This window comes from Lithobates pipiens, unplaced genomic scaffold (assembly GCF_037356315.1).
Source record: "Lithobates pipiens isolate NorthernLeopardFrog02 unplaced genomic scaffold, aLitPip1_a1.2 Scaffold_10, whole genome shotgun sequence".
NCBI classification, from domain to species: domain Eukaryota; kingdom Metazoa; phylum Chordata; class Amphibia; order Anura; family Ranidae; genus Lithobates; species Lithobates pipiens.
In genome coordinates this window covers 60,537,599-60,555,436 of record NW_027507686.1, presented here as the reverse complement: position 1 = coordinate 60,555,436, position 17,838 = coordinate 60,537,599, and the positions used below count along the sequence as shown (strand labels likewise).

At 46.2% G+C, this 17,838-nt stretch overlaps 2 long non-coding RNA genes across 2 annotated transcripts in view; both read left to right on the top strand.

The window, feature by feature from the left end:
* Positions 1-897, top strand: part of LOC143941786 (uncharacterized) — a 38,313-nt gene extending 37,416 nt beyond the window's left edge. The window contains exon 2 of the long non-coding RNA XR_013264419.1: positions 653-897. This is a non-coding gene — a long non-coding RNA (uncharacterized LOC143941786). The remainder of the gene's footprint in view (positions 1-652) is intronic.
* Positions 898-16,234: 15,337 nt separating this feature from the next.
* The window catches only part of LOC143941775 (uncharacterized), a 40,327-nt gene continuing 38,723 nt past the window's right edge, over positions 16,235-17,838 (top strand). Inside the window, exon 1 of the long non-coding RNA XR_013264414.1 lies at positions 16,235-16,325. This is a non-coding gene — a long non-coding RNA (uncharacterized LOC143941775). The remainder of the gene's footprint in view (positions 16,326-17,838) is intronic.

The following is a 17,838-nucleotide window of genomic DNA, read 5'->3' as shown; positions in this document are numbered from 1 at the left end:
GTGACTAAAGATGACGAGTCCTTATTTTACTGAGAAGGATAAAGAAATACAAGTATTTAGTAAGACATACTGTCAACCATTTTGTTTAGACACCCCTTAATCCTTACACTATGCACAAGATACAATAGATATATAGTGCTGTTCACACTAAGCGTTAGCATCCTGTTGCTTCAAAATTGAAGCCTCATGTCGAGTCAGGAGGTGTTTGAAGCCTTTTCAACGCCCCCCATTCAAGTCTATGGTAAATGCTCTGGTAGGCGGTTGCAGGGCATTAAGATTTGTTCATTTACTGTAATGGAATAGGCATTTGTGGAGCAGTTTTAACGTTCATTAAATGCTTCAAAACTGCCCATAGGGTGTTTGGGGAGCATTTTTAACTCCTCATTAATGCTTGTAAAATGCCTGTCAAATGCCCAGACTAAAGCTCATTGATGCCGGTCTGACGCCCACACTAATGCCATACAAACTCTATAGGAGTGTTTGTTGAGCATTAGATATTTATATCAGCATCTTGCAGTCCTTATACAGCAGGTTGTCCTTCACATTTTTGTTACCACTGTGACAATCATATTATTTTGTATTTATACATGCACTGTATACTTCCTTCATAATTGTTTTGCAAGAAGTTAATGTCCATATTTTATGTCTTTAGACAGTTCTACTTCATCAGTTTGTCTTCCTGAAGAAACAGACTCTGCCCTGCGAAACGTGTCGAGAACATATTCAAGACGCTATGAGTGGAATCTTTAAAAATGTATGACGGCATTTATATAACATGTTGTATAATTGTCCTCACCTTGATTTAAAGTGTACAGTTTTGTATTATGTGTTTAACTTGGTGCCTTATTTAGGATGTTTTTACTGAACATAGACAATAAAAGTTGTTTTTTACTTGGAGATTTTTTCTTGGTGTGGTACCATTAAAGTCCTATTGAACTTTGTGTCTTAGGGAATGCTCTCTTTATGCATGTGTAATATATTATGTATGCACTTCCTGCCCTGGAGTTGTTGGCTTCGAAACCCTGGAAATTGAGAGAGAGAGAGAAAGTCTCAGCCAAATGTCCCATCCATGCTACAAGCCAGAAGAGCATACTCGCCAAATGTCCTGGGAAATTCTCAGGATTTAGACCTTTGTCCCGGTCTTACAGTTTCCTGGGAAATGTCCCGGTCTAAATCTTTTTTCCCACTAGAGGCTGCTCCGTACTGTGCAAGCGCTGCGCATGCGCAGTATGGGGTGGACAGTATATGATGGCAGGACACTATATGCCAGAACAGTGGCAACAGATTTGTGTGCGACTATCTTAGTTACTTGGGGAGCCACAGCCTGGTCTGAATAATGTGTTCGGTATTTTCAGAATCTGTGTGTGCTGTGTACTGCGCATGCGCAGTACAAAGCGTACACTATCCGATGGGGGACTGTATATGACAGGACACCACCCAGGAGCTGCGGGCGGCTGTTTTTGGGTAGTTTCGGCATCACCGGGGGGCAGGGTGATGATGTCAGCAAGAGCAATTTGACCCCACCCACTGTTTGCTGTGGTGCTCTATCTGCACCACGTTACTGCTCTCCTTGGGGCATTCAAAGGTGTCCCAGGCCGCTAAAGAGTTCGGGTTTGGCTTGAAGAAAAGGTGGCAACCCTACTTGTACTGCTTCTGATACCAACTGCTTGCATATAGAAATACATTTAATGATGTATTAATGATTACATAGCTGTATCAATCACCTCCTGTCAGGCCCATGCATATATTTGGCCGGAGGAGAGCAGTGCCAATTCCCATATGTTCTCCAGCATCGGCTGCTCATCTGCTCTGTCTAGAGCGTGCAGCAGCACAATTGGTGATCGCTGTGTCAAGAATAACAGATCGGGATACAATTACTATGGTGACATTGTACTGCTGTGGCACTGATCATGGACAATGGCTGGCTGCTCTGAAATCACTGTATGTCAGGGCCACCAGCAGTACAATGTCACCCAAAACAAAAACTACCCCAGTCACAGTGTCCCTAATAACATCACTCAAGTCACAGCGTCCCTGTTCACAGTGGCGTAACTAGAACCTTCAGGGTCCCGATGCAAGAAACCATGAAGGGCCCCCCTGACAGGGCCCTTTACTCCGAGTTTGGTGGCGGAACAACAGGGCCCGGTTGCAATTGGGTGGCTGCATGTAAAGGAACCAATTTCTCCATTTGCCGCTGCTTCTCCACCTCTCCCTTCCACAGGCATTCAGCGGCTGCAGGAGGAAAATGGAGAGATGGGTTCCTCTATGTTGGTGTTTCTCAATCTTTTTCCAGTCAGGGCACCCTTTAAGTACATCCCTATGTGAATGGGGCTGCACTGCAACCTCCCTGCAACTGTGTGCATTGCATGCGGTTGCAGCATAGTGATGATGCATTTAAGGGGTTGCAAACCCTTGTGTTTTTTCACCTTAATCCATCCTATGCATTAAGGTGAAAAAACACCTGGCAGTCATCGGAACCCCAGCCCCCCCCGTTTTACTTACCTGAGCCCTGGAACTTCACCAGGTGGAGATGCGCTCTTCCTTTGCCCGGCTCCTGATTGGATAGATTGATAGCAGCTCAGCTATTGGCTCCCACTGCTGTTAATAAAATCCAATGACGCGGGCATCGGGGGCGCCTGCAAGGTAACCCCCCCGGGAGAGCACTTTCCCTAGGGGGTTGTCTGATAAGAGGAGGAGCCACGAGAGCCACCGAGGGACCCCAGAATACAAGGTTCGGGGCCACTCTGTGCAAAACGAGCTGCACAGTGAAGGTAAGTATAACATGTTTGTTATTAAAAAAAAAAAAAAAAAAAGAAAGGTGGTCAGGAGGCAACATATTGCCCCTTTACCAGCTGTCAAATGCCTCGGAAAAGCGATCTGAGCACAGATCGCTTGTCAAAGGAATAGCATTTTTTTGCTGGTACTTTGAACAAGCAAGAAAAAAAACAGTTCTGATTGTACACATATGGGGTAAGGCTGGGGAAAATAATCAATTTGAATCTTGAATTGAGTTGAGAGGTCAAATCGATTCAAATTTTCAGCAAATAGTTTTTTTTAGATATTTCTTTTTTCACCAGGATCGGTGCTGACACCACACCGGTCATGAGGAGCTGCGGGCAGGAGTTTTTAGGTGAGGCCGCGGCTTCGGCCTAGTCCACGAGGCCGGACCTGCGGACTAGGACGAAGCCACGGCCTCACCTAAAAACTCCTGCCCTCAGCTCCTCAGGACTGGCGCAGTGTCCATAAAAAAAAAACTGGATTCGATTTGTGAATCGAGTTTTTTTTTTTTATGACAAATTTTTTTTTTTTTTTGAAAATCGCCCAGCTCTAATATGGGAAGGGGGGGCAGGATTAAACGCAGATACATAAAATGTGCATACATACATCTAAACAGCGGCGGTTGATGCTCAAAATTTTTGGGGGGCACAACATTTTTTATAAACCAAATCATCAAATGCAGCCACTGTGCCGTCAAACGCTGCCACTGTACCCACAAATGCAGCCACTGTGCCATCGATTGCAGCCACTGTGCCCGAACGCTGCTACTGTGCCCAACAAACGCTGTCATTGTGCCATCAAATGCTGCCACCGTGCCATCAAACGCTGCCACCGTGCCATCAAACGCTGCCACTGTGCCATCAAACACTGCCACTGTGCCCATTTTATGCTGCCACTGTGCCCTCAAATTCTGCCACTGTGCCAAACACTGCCACCGTGCCATCAATTGCAGCCACTGTGCCAAACGCTGCCACTGTGCCCATTTAACGCTGCCACTGTGCCCTCAAATGCTACAACTGTGCCATCAATTGCAGCCACTGTGCCATCAAAAGCTGTCACTGTGCCATCAAACACTGCCACTGTGCCTTCAATTGCAGCCACTGTGCCCATTTAACGCTGCCATTGTGCCCATTTAACGCTGCCACTGTGCCCTCAAATGCTGCCACTGTGCCATCAATTGCAGCCACTGTGCCAAATGCTGCCACTGTGCCCATTTAACGCTGCCACTGTGCCCTTAAATGCTACAACTGTGCCATCAATTGCAGCCACTGTGCCATTAAACGCTGCCAGTGTGCCATCAAATGCTGCTAGTGTGCCCTTGAATGCCCCCAGTGTGCCCCCCCCCCAGTCGCCATCTACACACATGCACACACATACACACACACACACACATACACACACAAATGCACACACACATAAAGTCTTTTCAAAAATGGCAGTGCTTTATCTTACCTCTTCCTGCCGGGTACTGCACTGTAGGGGTAGACAAAGAGCACACACTGCTTTCACTTTAGTCATAAGCAGGGTGATGACTCCGAGCTCCCCGCACAGTGCCGATTACACTTCGGCTGAAGATCGGGGAGCTCGGTCTCAGCCGCCCGCTCCTTCAGATATACTTGAGGACCCCCCTGCAGCATGGGGGCTTGGCGATCTCAGCGACCCCTATAATTCCGCCACTGCCTGTTCACCACCACACCAGTCCCAGTGTCCCTGATCACTGCCACTCTGGTCATAGTGTCCCCATAAAGACTCATTCACATGTGTGATCCCTGTTTGAATCGCTCTTTAGGGAGCATTTTTCAGGCGGTGATGAGGCATCGTATTGCTTCCCTTCCTCCCTCTTTAGCCCATTGAACCCTGCACAAGCACCCCATTCACTTGAATGGGTCACAATTGGTGGGCGTCTAGGGGGATATATTATTTCTCCCACAGCTGCAAAGCTACTGATTGCAGCCTAGGCATATGTACACCCCCGGCCGCTGCCTCTGCAGTTAAAGAGGATAGTGGTTGAGGGGCAGGAAAACTGAGGTTCAACTGCAAGGTTTTACCACCCCTGTGAATGAGCCCTAAAAGTGAAGCCAGCAACAGCGTCTCCGATCACCACCACACATACAAAAAGTGAGCCACCAGTTGCAGTGTCACCAGATCAGTTTATGTCAGCTACAGTGTTCATTATCACTGCCACACAAGTTGCAGTATCACCAGACCAGTGTTATCCAGTAACAGTGTCCTTGATTGTCGTCCCACCAATCCCAGTATCACCAGACCAGTGCAAGTCAGCATCAGTGTTCTTGATCACTGTTACACAAGTCTCATGCCCTGTAGAAACAACCGGTTTTCCCGTTGGCATAAACTCTGAAGGAATTCCGCTGAAACTGTCTTGCGTACACATGATCACACCAAATTCCGATCGTCAAGAACGTGGTGACGTATAAAACATGCAATGGGACTAGAAAAAGGAAGTTCAATAGCCAGTAGCCAATAGCTTCTATCTCGTACTTGCTCCAGAGCATGCAATGTTTTTGGTCCGTCGGAACAGCATACAGACAGGCGGTTTCCTGATAGGAATTGGTTCGGTCAGAAATATTTAGAACATGTTCTATTTCTAGGTCCGTCAGAATAAAAAAAAAAGTCAGATGAGGCATACACATGATCGGAATATACAATGAAAAGCTTCTGTCTGACTTTTTCTGTTGGACATTCCGCTCGTGTGCACGCGGCATCAGTGTCACCAGATAAGTGCATCAAGAATCAGTGATCCTGATTTCCACCACACCAGACCAGTGAAGCTAACATGTTTTCTTGATCATCGCCACTGTCACACCAGTCACAGTGTCACCAGTGTCACCAGTCACCAGTGTCACTAAATTTGCTGCCACAGTAGTGGCAAGTGTCACCAAACCAGTGTAAGCAAGCAATAGTGTCCCTAATCACTGCCACATGGGTGCAGTATTGCCTCTGCCTGCTGCCTGTACTGACTTTGACCTGTTTATTGACCACATTTTTGCATGCTGCCTGGACTAATTCTTTGCCTGTTTGCTGACCATGTCTCTGCCTAACGACTGAACTGACCCATCTGTATGTGAGACGGATGACATTCTTGCCAGAAAGTAGTCTCAGCCATCTTCAGCAGACAACTGCACTCTTGGAATCACAGAAACACTTTTGTTCTTACTTTTTTTTATAGCCTCCTGTACTTCCTGGCCAGTGAACATGGCATTCCTGAGGGAAGCCACATACCAGTAGGCTAAGCTTGATTGGCTTTTAGGAACTGTGACTACTTTAGGTGATGCTACACTAAGCTACATTCCTTGACCTCATAAAGAAACTACCATTAAAGTACATTGGTTTTAATATAGTTGATTTTTGTGGCACGCAAGATACGTTGTCTAGTACATAGTCATTCCAAACAGTGAAAAAGTGTCACACGTGTGGTATACCCATACTTGGGAGGAGTAGCAGAATGTGTTTTGGGTTGTAATTGTAAGTATGCCTAAGCTGTAGGTGAATAATATCCTATTAAACTGACAACTTTTTGTAAAAACAAAACAAAAAACTTTTCTTTCATTTTTCCTTTCCAAAAACTCGTGGCAAAAAAATGAAGTCTTCAAAAGACTTATTATGCCTTTTAAAAAATACATTAGGGTGTATAATTTCAAAACGATGGTAATTTTGTGAGTGTTCTCACTGCCCTGGTGCTCCAGTGCCTCCAAAAATGTAATAGGTAGTCAGGAAATAGTAATTTGTGTCCTTAGAGCCCCCTGAAGGTGCTCCTTGGATTTTGGGACTCTATGTAGATAGGCTGTGCAAAATTCTCACACATGTGCTATTACTATTCATAAAAAGAATAGCAGAAGGTGTTTTGGGGAGTAATTCTAAGTATGCCTATGTTGTGTGCTAGAAAAACTTAAAAAAAAATGTCTATTAAAAAAATTTGCAAATAATAACCCTATTTTCATAAATTTAGGCCAAAATGTAGTCTGCTACATTTCCTTGGTAATAATAAGGCCACTTTCACACTGGGGCCGCCGAAGTATTAGCGCTAAAGAAGGGGTTAAAAGCACCGTCTTGTGGTGCTTCTGAAGCTCTTTTCAGGTGCTCCCAAACTGCCCCAAAGATGCTGCTTGCAGAACTTTCTCTAACGTCCTGCAAGCGCACCACCTGTGAAAGTGTGAAAGCACTTGGGCTTTCATATTTGGACGGCATGTGAAGCAGTTTTCAGGCGCTTTACAGGCGCTCAAATCAGTGTATATGATGCACTGACTGACTATCTCATTTCTGGAAGACCTACAATGCCAGGACCCCCACCATTTTGGAAAGTAGACAATCTAAAGCCGCGTACACACGGGCGGACTGTATGGCCTACTTAGTCCGCCGAAACACATTTCAGCGGACAGTCCGCTCGTGTGTGGGCTTCAGCGGACTTTTTCAGCGTGCAGTCTGGCGTACTAAGTATTTCGGAATTTCCGTAATTCTGTCCGTCATACTTTGGTTTCAGCGGACAATCCGCTCGCGAGTAGGCTAGTTTGACGGACTAAGAATGGCGCATGCTCAGAAAGGATTTACACGGCGGAAGGTTGCATTGCTGTGTATTGGACTTCCTATTTCTAGTCCCGTCGTACGTGCTGTACACGTCATCGCGCAAGCTTTCGACGGACTGTTTGTGCATCCGTGTGTGGTCAAGTCCGTTCATTCGAAATTATGACGGACTGTCCGTCGGATTGTATGACGGACTAAGTAGGCCATACAATCCGCCCGTGTGTACGCGGCTAAAGGCAGTTAGTAAGAGGTTTGGTTCTTTGAAGTTGTAATTTTATACAAATATATATATATATATATATATATATTGTAATGGACGCCGTGGCTGGGTCCTGGAAGGATGCTATATTTCCCCTCTGTTTGGGTTGTGCTCTCTTTAGGGAATGAAAATTGATTAACCCACCTGTTAGAGGAAGTGTCTTTAAAAGGCAAGACAGGAAGTTGTAGATGGGTGTGGAGGAGTGGAGAACACATGGTGGATGGTGTTTGGCGTTTGTTTTGGGTTGCAGCAAATTAAGTGGACAGCAGTGTCCTGTTTGGAAGGCTCCTGGTAGGAGAAGCTACCTGCCATCAAGACCAAGCTCTGTTTCTGATATGGACAGCTGTTCTGGACTTTGCAAGTCGGTGAGACTACAAATCTTTTTCCTTTTGTTTTTGGCTGCTGTAAAGCTATTTAAGTTAATAAACCCTTTGTTGTATGAAAAGCCTGTGTCCTGCGGTCTACCTGGTCCCCCGAACATTACAAGTGGTGCTCGAATGCGGGCAGGACAAAGTAACAGGCATTTTTTTTTTTGCTATTTTTTTTTTTTTTTTTGTGAATTTGAACTGACATTTAAAGGGACAGTACAGTGAATTTATGTCCTGGGTTAAAGCTGCACAACTGCGGAAAGCTGAAACCATGGAGGAGCTAATTAAACAGCTGTCCTTGGCAAATATACAAGCGCAGACCCGCCATGAGGAAGCTAATCAGCGCTTAGCAACGCAGCACAACGAGGCACTGGCTTTGCAGCAAGAAAATACTCGCCTGTTGGTGGCCCAGTTAGCAGCCCAGCAAGCGACCCAACAAGGGGTTATGCAGGATCAGATAGCGGCCTTAAAAGAAGCAGTGCAGCAGCTTTCTCAGGTCCGTGAACAAATGGCCGTTGCCCCTGGCAACCAGGTGACCATAAGGGCAAGCCATTTCTTGCAGAAGTTGTCCCCGAGTGATGACGTAGAGGCGTTTCTGGCAACATTTGAGAGGACGGCAGAGAGAGAAGGGTGGCCCCAGGACCAGTGGGCCGGCTTAATTGCTCCCTTCCTCACCGGAGATTCTCAAAAAGCCTATTTTGACCTACCACCAGAAGATGCTAAAAATTATCAAAAACTAAAGGCAGAAATACTGGCTCGGTTGGGGGTGACTACGGCCGTTCGGGCCCAACGAGTGCACCAATGGAAGTATCATTCAAACCGGCCACCGCGATCTCAAATGCATGACCTGGTGCAACTAGTAAAAAAATGGCTGCAGCCCGAAGTGTTGTCTTGCCCCCAAATTGTGGAGCGGATCGTGCTGGACCGGTACTTAAGGTCACTGCCAGATGACCTTCAACGGTGGGTCAGTCATGGAGACCCCAAAACCGCGAACGGCCTTGTTGAGATGGTTGAACGATATACGGTGGTGGAGGATCTGCTTGGCCCCACCAAGCGCCAAGGGCCCAGTCGGCCACGGCCCTTCCGACCAACTGCCGCCCTTTGAACGGATGTCCCCAGGAGCCCTGGAACCAACACCCCGGAAGGCCAAGAGTCACACCCGTTACCCCCTCAGCGACCTGTTCCTGATCGGAGAGGAGGGGATGTACAATGTTGGCGATGTCATGCCTGGGGCCATACCCGGGCCCACTGCCCATTGCAGGAAGAACCCATGGAATGCGGGGTTCTTCGGAGGGGGTCTTTTTATGCCCATAAATCGTGTACAACACATCTTGACCTTGGAGAGAGGAATTTTGAGTGTGAAGTCCAAGTGAACCACCACCCTGCATGGGCCTTGCTGGACTCTGGAAGCATGGTAACCCTGGTTCACCCTAGAGTAATTGGGAAGATCGGTCCGGTAAGCAAAATTTTGCGGGTTGTGTGCATTCATGGGGACACTAGAGAGTACCCTCTCATCTCGGTGTCCATCTCCACAGCATGTGGCACTGGTACTCAAGAGGTGGGGGTGGTAAAGAACTTGGTACATGACGTTATCATAGGACGAGACTGTCCATTATTTGCAAAACTTTGGAGACAAGGAGAACTATCTGAAAGGTCCAGAGACTGGGAAGAAACTAGTCCCTCTGTTCCTGTTGTAGAGGGTAATAACCCTGAGATGCCACATGTTCATAATATGGACCCAGTTGATAAAAACGCCAAGACTTTGGTTAATAATGATGAAAATAGTGCTGATACTGTTAAAGATGTCAATATGTGGGGTTCTCAGACCTACCTGAACACTGAGGGGGGGGGAACCTTCCCCGCTTCAGGTAATGCTGGGGGAAGACGATGAGGAAATGGCCTCTACCCCTGACTTGCCAGATTTGGGTGTTCCCCAGGGGGCATTTGGTACTGCCCAGATGCAGGACCCCACTTTGGCCAGGGCACGGGAACAGGTTGTAGTAATAAATGGGGAGCCCCAAGAGCCAGGTGCTAATGAGCGGTGGCCACATTTTTCAATACATAATGAATTGCTTTATCGGGTTACTAAAGTGAGAGAAAATGTGGTAGAACAATTATTGGTACCCCAACAATATAGACGCAAGGTCCTGGACCTGGCCCATGATGATGTGTTAGGGGGACACCTGGGAGTTGAAAAGACGGAGGCACGGATCGCCGACCGGTTTTACTGGCCAGGCTTGAAAGCAGAGGTAAGGAGATACTGTACCTCTTGTCCCACCTGTCAGTTGACCACTCCGGCGACCCATTTCCGGAGCCCGTTGGTCCCTCTACCCATAATTGAGGTCCCATTCGAGAGGATAGCCATGGATATAGTGGGTCCCTTGGTAAAGTCGGCTCGAGGTCATTCTTACATACTAGTGATCCTTGACTATGCCACTCGATATCCTGAGGCGCTACCCCTGCGGAATACCTCCTCTAAGGCTATTGCACGGGAGTTATTCCAGTTGTTTACACGGACAGGTTTTCCCAAGGAAATACTCACAGACCAGGGCACCCCGTTTATGTCGAAGGTTATGGCTGATGTATGCAAACTGTTCCGGATTAAACAGCTGCGCACATCGGTCTACCATCCCCAAACAGATGGATTGGTAGAACGTTTTAATAAGACCCTTAAGTCTATGCTCAAGAGAGTGGTACAAAGGGATGGGAAAGACTGGGACTGCTTGTTACCAGCTCTCCTGTTCGCTATCCGAGAAGTGCCCCAGGCCTCCACTGGGTTTTCGCCCTTTGAATTGGTATATGGGCGGAGACCTCGCGGACTACTGGACTTTGTTAAAGAAGAATGGGAAAGTGAACCAATCCAGCATAAAAGTGTTCTTGAATATGTCTCTCAAATGCAGGAGAGGATCCGAACTGTGATGCCGCTAGTTAAGGAACACTTACAAAAAGCCCAGGAGGCTCAACGACAGGTCTATAATAGGGCAGCCAAAATTAGGAACTTTCAAGTGGGGGATCGAGTAGCAGTGTTGATTCCCACTGTGGAATGTAAATTCTTGGCCAGATGGCAAGGCCCTTTCGAGGTTGTGGAAAAAATGGGAGAGGTAAATTATAGAGTCCACCAACCAGGCAAGAGGAAACCCTTCCAGATATATCATGTAAACTTGTTAAAGCCCTGGACAGACAGGGAACCAGCGACCTCCCTGGCTAGTACAAAACTTGAGCCTCGGGTTGGGGTGGAGAGTGTCCAAATAGCAAATACCCTGTCTAAAACCCAAAGTCAGCAGGCAAAGGAGTTCTTGCAGAGAAATAAAGAAAAATTTTCAGACTTGCCCGGGCTCACTAGTGTCGTAGAGCATGATATTGTCACAGAACCAGGAGTCAAAGTTTTTGTCCGGCCCTACCGCATCCCAGAGGCTCAAAGGAAGGCCGTTTCAGAGGAAGTAAAAAAGATGTTAGACCTAGGGATTATTGAGGAATCGCAGAGTGAGTGGTCAAGCCCGATTGTGTTGGTACCGAAGCCCAACGGGACTCTGCGATTCTGCAATGATTTCCGGAAACTTAATGAAGTTTCCCGGTTTGATGCCTACCCTATGCCCCGGGTAGATGAGCTTATCGAGAGACTAGGTCCAGCCAGGTATATCACTACGTTAGACCTTACCAAGGGGTATTGGCAAATACCGTTGACTAAGGCTGCTAGAGAGAAAACTGCTTTTTCTACCCCAGAGGGGAGTTTTCAGTACAAAAGGATGCCTTTTGGATTGCAAACTGCTCCAGCCACTTTCCAGAGAGCAATGGATAGGATTTTACGACCTCACCGGAAGTATGCCTCAGTATACTTGGACGATATAGTCATTTTTAGCAAAGACTGGGAATCACATTTGCCCAAAGTGCAGGCAGTGCTGGACTCTCTTTGGAAGGAGGGGTTTACAATAAACCCTGAAAAATGTGCTTTGGGAATGGAGGAGGTGAAATACCTGGGTTATATCGTGGGTAGAGGGGTAGTGAAACCTCAGGTCAACAAGATAGAGGCTATACAGAATTGGCCCCGCCCCCTCACAAAAAAGCAGGTACGTGCATTCCTGGGCATGGTGGGATACTACAGGAGGTTTGTACACAACTTTGCCACGTTGGCGGCTCCGTTGACCGATCTGACTAAGGGTCGGAAATCGGTCATGGTGGAGTGGAATGCAGACGCTGAGAAGGCTTTTTTGGAGCTCAAGTCGGCGCTGTGCCAACACCCTGTCCTTGTAGCACCCAATTTTTCGAAAGAATTTATTGTCCAGACTGATGCTTCCGATGTAGGATTGGGAGCGGTGTTGTCACAGGTTATTCATGGCGAGGAACACCCGATAGTCTTCCTCAGCAGGAAGTTAACACCAGCGGAGAAAAACTATGCCATAATTGAACGAGAGTGTCTGGCCATTAAGTGGGCTCTGGAATCCCTCAGATATTACCTTTTGGGGAGGAAGTTTAGGTTGATTTCTGACCATGCCCCTTTAACATGGCTGAGACAGGGAAAAGGGACTAATGCCAGGGTTACCCGGTGGTTCCTGGCACTCCAGGAATTTAAGTTTGTAGTGGAGCATAGGCCCGGGAGACTGCATCAAAACGCAGATGCCCTCTCCCGAGTCCATTGTTTGAGCTCCACTGTTGCCTCCACCTCCTTGGCGTTGGGGCACAGGGGGGGGATATGTAATGGACGCCGTGGCTGGGTCCTGGAAGGATGCTATATTTCCCCTCTGTTTGGGTTGTGCTCTCTTTAGGGAATGAAAATTGATTAACCCACCTGTTAGAGGAAGTGTCTTTAAAAGGCAAGACAGGAAGTTGTAGATGGGTGTGGAGGAGTGGAGAACACATGGTGGATGGTGTTTGGCGTTTGTTTTGGGTTGCAGCAAATTAAGTGGACAGCAGTGTCCTGTTTGGAAGGCTCCTGGTAGGAGAAGCTACCTGCCATCAAGACCAAGCTCTGTTTCTGATAAGGACAGCTGTTCTGGACTTTGCAAGTCGGTGAGACTACAAATCTTTTTCCTTTTGTTTTTGGCTGCTGTAAAGCTATTTAAGTTAATAAACCCTTTGTTGTATGAAAAGCCTGTGTCCTGCGGTCTACCTGGTCCCCCGAACATTACAATATATATATATATATATATATATATATATATATATATATATATATATATAACAAATAAATCCCGGGCAGCCAAGACCCTCCTGCAACATCGCTGGATCTAGATGGGGCTCAAGTATTAGGGGGGCTGAGGAAGGCTGCTGCACACAGAGGTTTTTTATGCATTGAATGCATTAGGATAAAAAAACTCTGCCTTTACAATCACTTTAATTGAATAAGCTGAAGTTACAATCTGATTGGCTACAGTGCACAGCTGCAACAGATTTTGCATTCTCCAGCTTTAGTAAATCAACCCTATAGCTTACAATTATGATGCTGTGATTGACCCACAGTTATTACCCATGGCCCATGTGATCACTGGTGACCAGTCACAGATCACACACAGTAGTAAACAATGATGCCATGAATGGATTCCATTACTATTGGTCTCTAGGCTGCTCACAGTGACCCAATAATGAGTAACACAATCTGCTGTGTCTGGAGTGGATCATGCTGCACACCCCAGGGGATGCGAACTGTGCGCATCACCACCACAACATGCGGGTATGTAGCAGTGCCTTGGGATGCTGCCCACCAGCAGTAAATGTACTGTTGGCGGTAGGCAAATAGTTAAGAACGTTTGTTTGATTTTCTGGTCACTAGTGTGGTCAAATTGCCCTTTGTGAGCCAGAGAGAGAAGCGATGAGAGGAATCAGCTGTGCGCCCGGAGCGGAGTTTATATCAGTACAGATCAACTGATTTTTTACAGAACACAGGCACAGGGACATTTACATTATTAAGGTACAGAGGGAATAAGAAGATTTGATAGAAGTGGGTTAACAACCACTCTAAGTTTGCCTAGGGGCTCCTCCTGTCTTCAAGAAACTAGTAGAGCTTTCTGGAACATTGGTGGGAGCTAGGCAAATAGGCAGCATGAGTATGTACGTAGCAGTCTCGGCCAATTACAGGAGAGGTGCTCCTGAGCATGCTGGGATTGGCCTATATATTCAGAGAACACTTTAGCTCTGGGTAGAGTGCACCAGTCAGGGGTGAGGCAGGCTTGCCTCCCCTTGTACCTGCTGCTATGCTGCCCCAGGTGGGCAACCGAAGGGCCTGAAGCTAAAATGGAGGGGTCCTAGTACACCTGTGAGTACAGACCAAAGATCTAGGGGGTGTTTCTTTTTGGATACCCCTTTGCGTTAGTACATTTAGCCAAGGGTCCAACTAAAGAGATCACTGGCTAGTGACCTAAAGAGCTTTGCCAACCTATCATTTACTACAACAGACTTTGCTCATATTCTTTATTCCTTCACTGCTACACAGGAGAAGTCTGCCATCTGCTCCCAGCAAGGGCCTTCACCTACTCAATTCCAGATCAGCTAGAGTGCTTAAGTTGTAAATAGTTTTGTTCTGGAGTGTCCTACTACAAACACCCTACCTCATCCAAGTTCCTCAAAAAAAAACTACAAAACAACACCCCTAGACTGGTATTTGACTACATCAAGCCTAAGTGTGTCTACCTGGCTGCCAGTGAAGAAGTAAGGACTATCTAGGTAATACTCAACCGGCTCCTATGGGGGTAGCACTACATACGGTATAGCCAGCTTTAGAGGAACTTCTTTATTGTGTGCCTTAGGGAGTTAGGGAGTCTTATGTAAAGTGTCCAAATGTTCTTCCATGTGCAAATCAGTATTTTTGTTTATGAGCTCTAACATAACAATTCTTCTGCAAAGTATCCAAGTACTATCCAATACTGTCTGTGTATAAAACAATAAGTGATATCACTTTATATGGTGCTCTGAGTATAAATTATCTCTTCCGTGCTGCTAATCCTCCACCGTGCATCGCCACCACAGCCGAGAACTCACTAGATGACCATGACCCCTCTGTGAAGAGTATGATCTTAATGCATTTTTTTTCCCCAACAGGTTAATATATCCAGGGCAGCAGCTTTTCCACTCCAAAATAACTGTTTTCTTAATATATATATATATATAAAATAGAGAACTCTAGTGTAAACCCCTTTATTACTTTAATCTATCTCACAAGCTCCTTATGGCGTCACTCTGATGAAACGTGTAGGGCAGGGCTTGGAGCGTCATCGCGTCACTTTCAGTTTCCACAGGGCATCCTGGCCACATTGTATATTGCATGCATTTTATCTTCCCTCTTTCATATAAGTGAGTTTTTGTCTTTTATAAGAATAAATGTAAAAACTGAATTATGCTACGAGATGCGTTTTCTGTTCACCCATCCATATGAGCACATCCACTGACTATATACTGTGAAGAGGAGGATGAGATATCAGATACCATCCAAAGGGATTTGGAGCATCTACAGTATGTTTGGTTCCTTTGACCCCTGTTGGGGCTTAACCATCTGGTGGTGAGCACAGACCTGGAGGCGGGAGCACGAGTGATTTCACCTATTCACCAGCCGCTTGTACATGCATGAATGCTTAAGCACCATTCATTTTGGATTGGAAGAGTTTATATGGACTAATGATTTTTACATTTCTTTATAGACCTTTAAATTGTTTTGTTGCACATAAGTTTTTGTTTAATGGGCATGAGAGTACTTTCATATTGAACATTTACCAGTATTAATTGTATTTATTAAATGTGTTACAACTGGGAAAATGTAGTTTGAACAACAACACACACTTTTCATTCAGTGCAGCATTTAAAGGGACAGCAGGCATACATTTGTTCACTCAATTTAGCTATTTATTTATTTAGCTACTAAAAGGGTAACATGGTATAAATAAGTGACACAAATCAGTTAGAACACATAGTTTTATTAGCACTAAAGTTAAAGGCACCATGCAGATGAATTTATTTATTTAATAAAATAGACACTAGTATTGGGCAGCACCACACATACCTCTCTTTTAGATTTACCTTTATAGACTCCACCTACAGGTGGGGAAGTTGAGGTAAGGCAGCAGCCAGATTTCAGATTATAGACCCTTAGCGTGGAATTAATACTTATTCATCAATAAATATGTTCACAGTTTGCTGTGCAATGCCCTTGCCCCTGGGTTCAAATGTTCTATTGTATTGCCGGCCTACCTCCTTTCTAGTAGGGAATACTACTCTTTTATTCTTTTCCGTTTCAGATTATTTTGTTCCCGGCACCATTAAATATATTCCAAATTCTCTCTTGCAGAATGGCACCAGTTTCCATGTTTTTGACCAAGGCAGGTTTGCAAAGGAAGTTCTACCGAAGTACTTCAAGCACAATAACATGGCAAGTTTTGTGAGGCAGCTGAATATGTGTAAGTACAGAACAGAACGGAAATATTTTATGTTTTGCATGCAGTGTCTACATTCTGCGAGGAAAGAACTATTCAACGGAGGAAAGGTTGTAGAGTATGTGCACCAAAGGAAAGACTAAAAGTGTAAATGTCTAGGTGCCATGCATATTCCAGTCAATGTTTAAGGGTAGGCCCTTACATAAATTCATGTCCCCTGTAGGGCAATGCTAGTGTATGCACTATGACAATAAATCTATGGAGCCTCATGGTAGTCAATAAGTATGAATCCTAAAAATGAACTGGCAGAATGAGAGTCCCCACCTATTGGTGAATAGTGATGGACGAACTTCCGACGGGACGTTTCGCGAACGCGGACCACGAACGCGGCCGATAGTTCGTGAACCGGAACGTTCACGGCGGGCCCCATTGACTTCAATGGGAGGCGAACTTTGCAAACCTACATGCCAAATTTGCAGCCACAAAATAATTAATAGCTGTGCAAACATAGTCCCACCACATGGCCAATGACATAACACATGTATGAGGTGAATCTGGGATCGACAACTACAAGCATTCTTTTTTTTATATGGGAAATTGTTGTGACAATTCAGGACTGTGGAGCGCATGAAGGCAATGGAGGAGAGGGAAGGTCAGGTTAGGCAAAGAAGAGGGTGCAGGAGATGATCACCAGCAGCGTGACATACAGCAATGAAACCTGCACCGTGATAGAGTCATCTGACAGCAGCACCGTGATAGAGAGCACTGACATCAGCAGCGTGACATACAGCAATGACACCTGCACCGTGATAGAGTCATCTGACAACAGCACCGTGATAGAGAGCACTGACATCAGCAGCGTGACATAAAGCACTAACACCAGCACCGTGATATACAGCACTGACAGCAGCACCGTGATAGAGAGCACTGACATCAGCAGCGTGACATAAAGCTCTAACACCAGCACCGTGATAAAGCGTACTGACATCAGCACCGTGATATACAGCACTGACACCTGCACCGTAAGCAGCCCCAGGAGGAAGTCAGCATAGCACAGGGATGGTGGGAGCCCCTCATAATGAGCATAGCACAGGGATGGTGGGAGCCCCTCATAATGAGCATAGCACAGGGATGGTGGGAGCCCTCATAATATGCACAGCAGAGGTACAGCCCCAGGAGGAAGTCAGCAAAGCACAGGGATGGTGGGAGCCCCTCATAATAAGCAGCCCCAGGAGGATGTCAGCATAGCACAGGGATGGTGGGAGCCCCTCATAATAAGCAGCCCCAGGAGGATGTCAGCATAACACAGGGATGGTGGGAGCCCCTCATAATAAGCATAGCACAGGAATGGTGGGAGCCCCTCATAATATGCACAGCAGAGGTACAGCCCCAGGAGGAAGTCAGCACAGCACAGGGATAGTGGGAGCCTCTCATAATAAGCAGCCCCAGTAGAAATATGACACCGCTCAACCTCTTCAAAGAGGAGGGTACAGGCATATAGTACGGTGTACTTTTTTTGGACAAGGAAGTGAGCCAA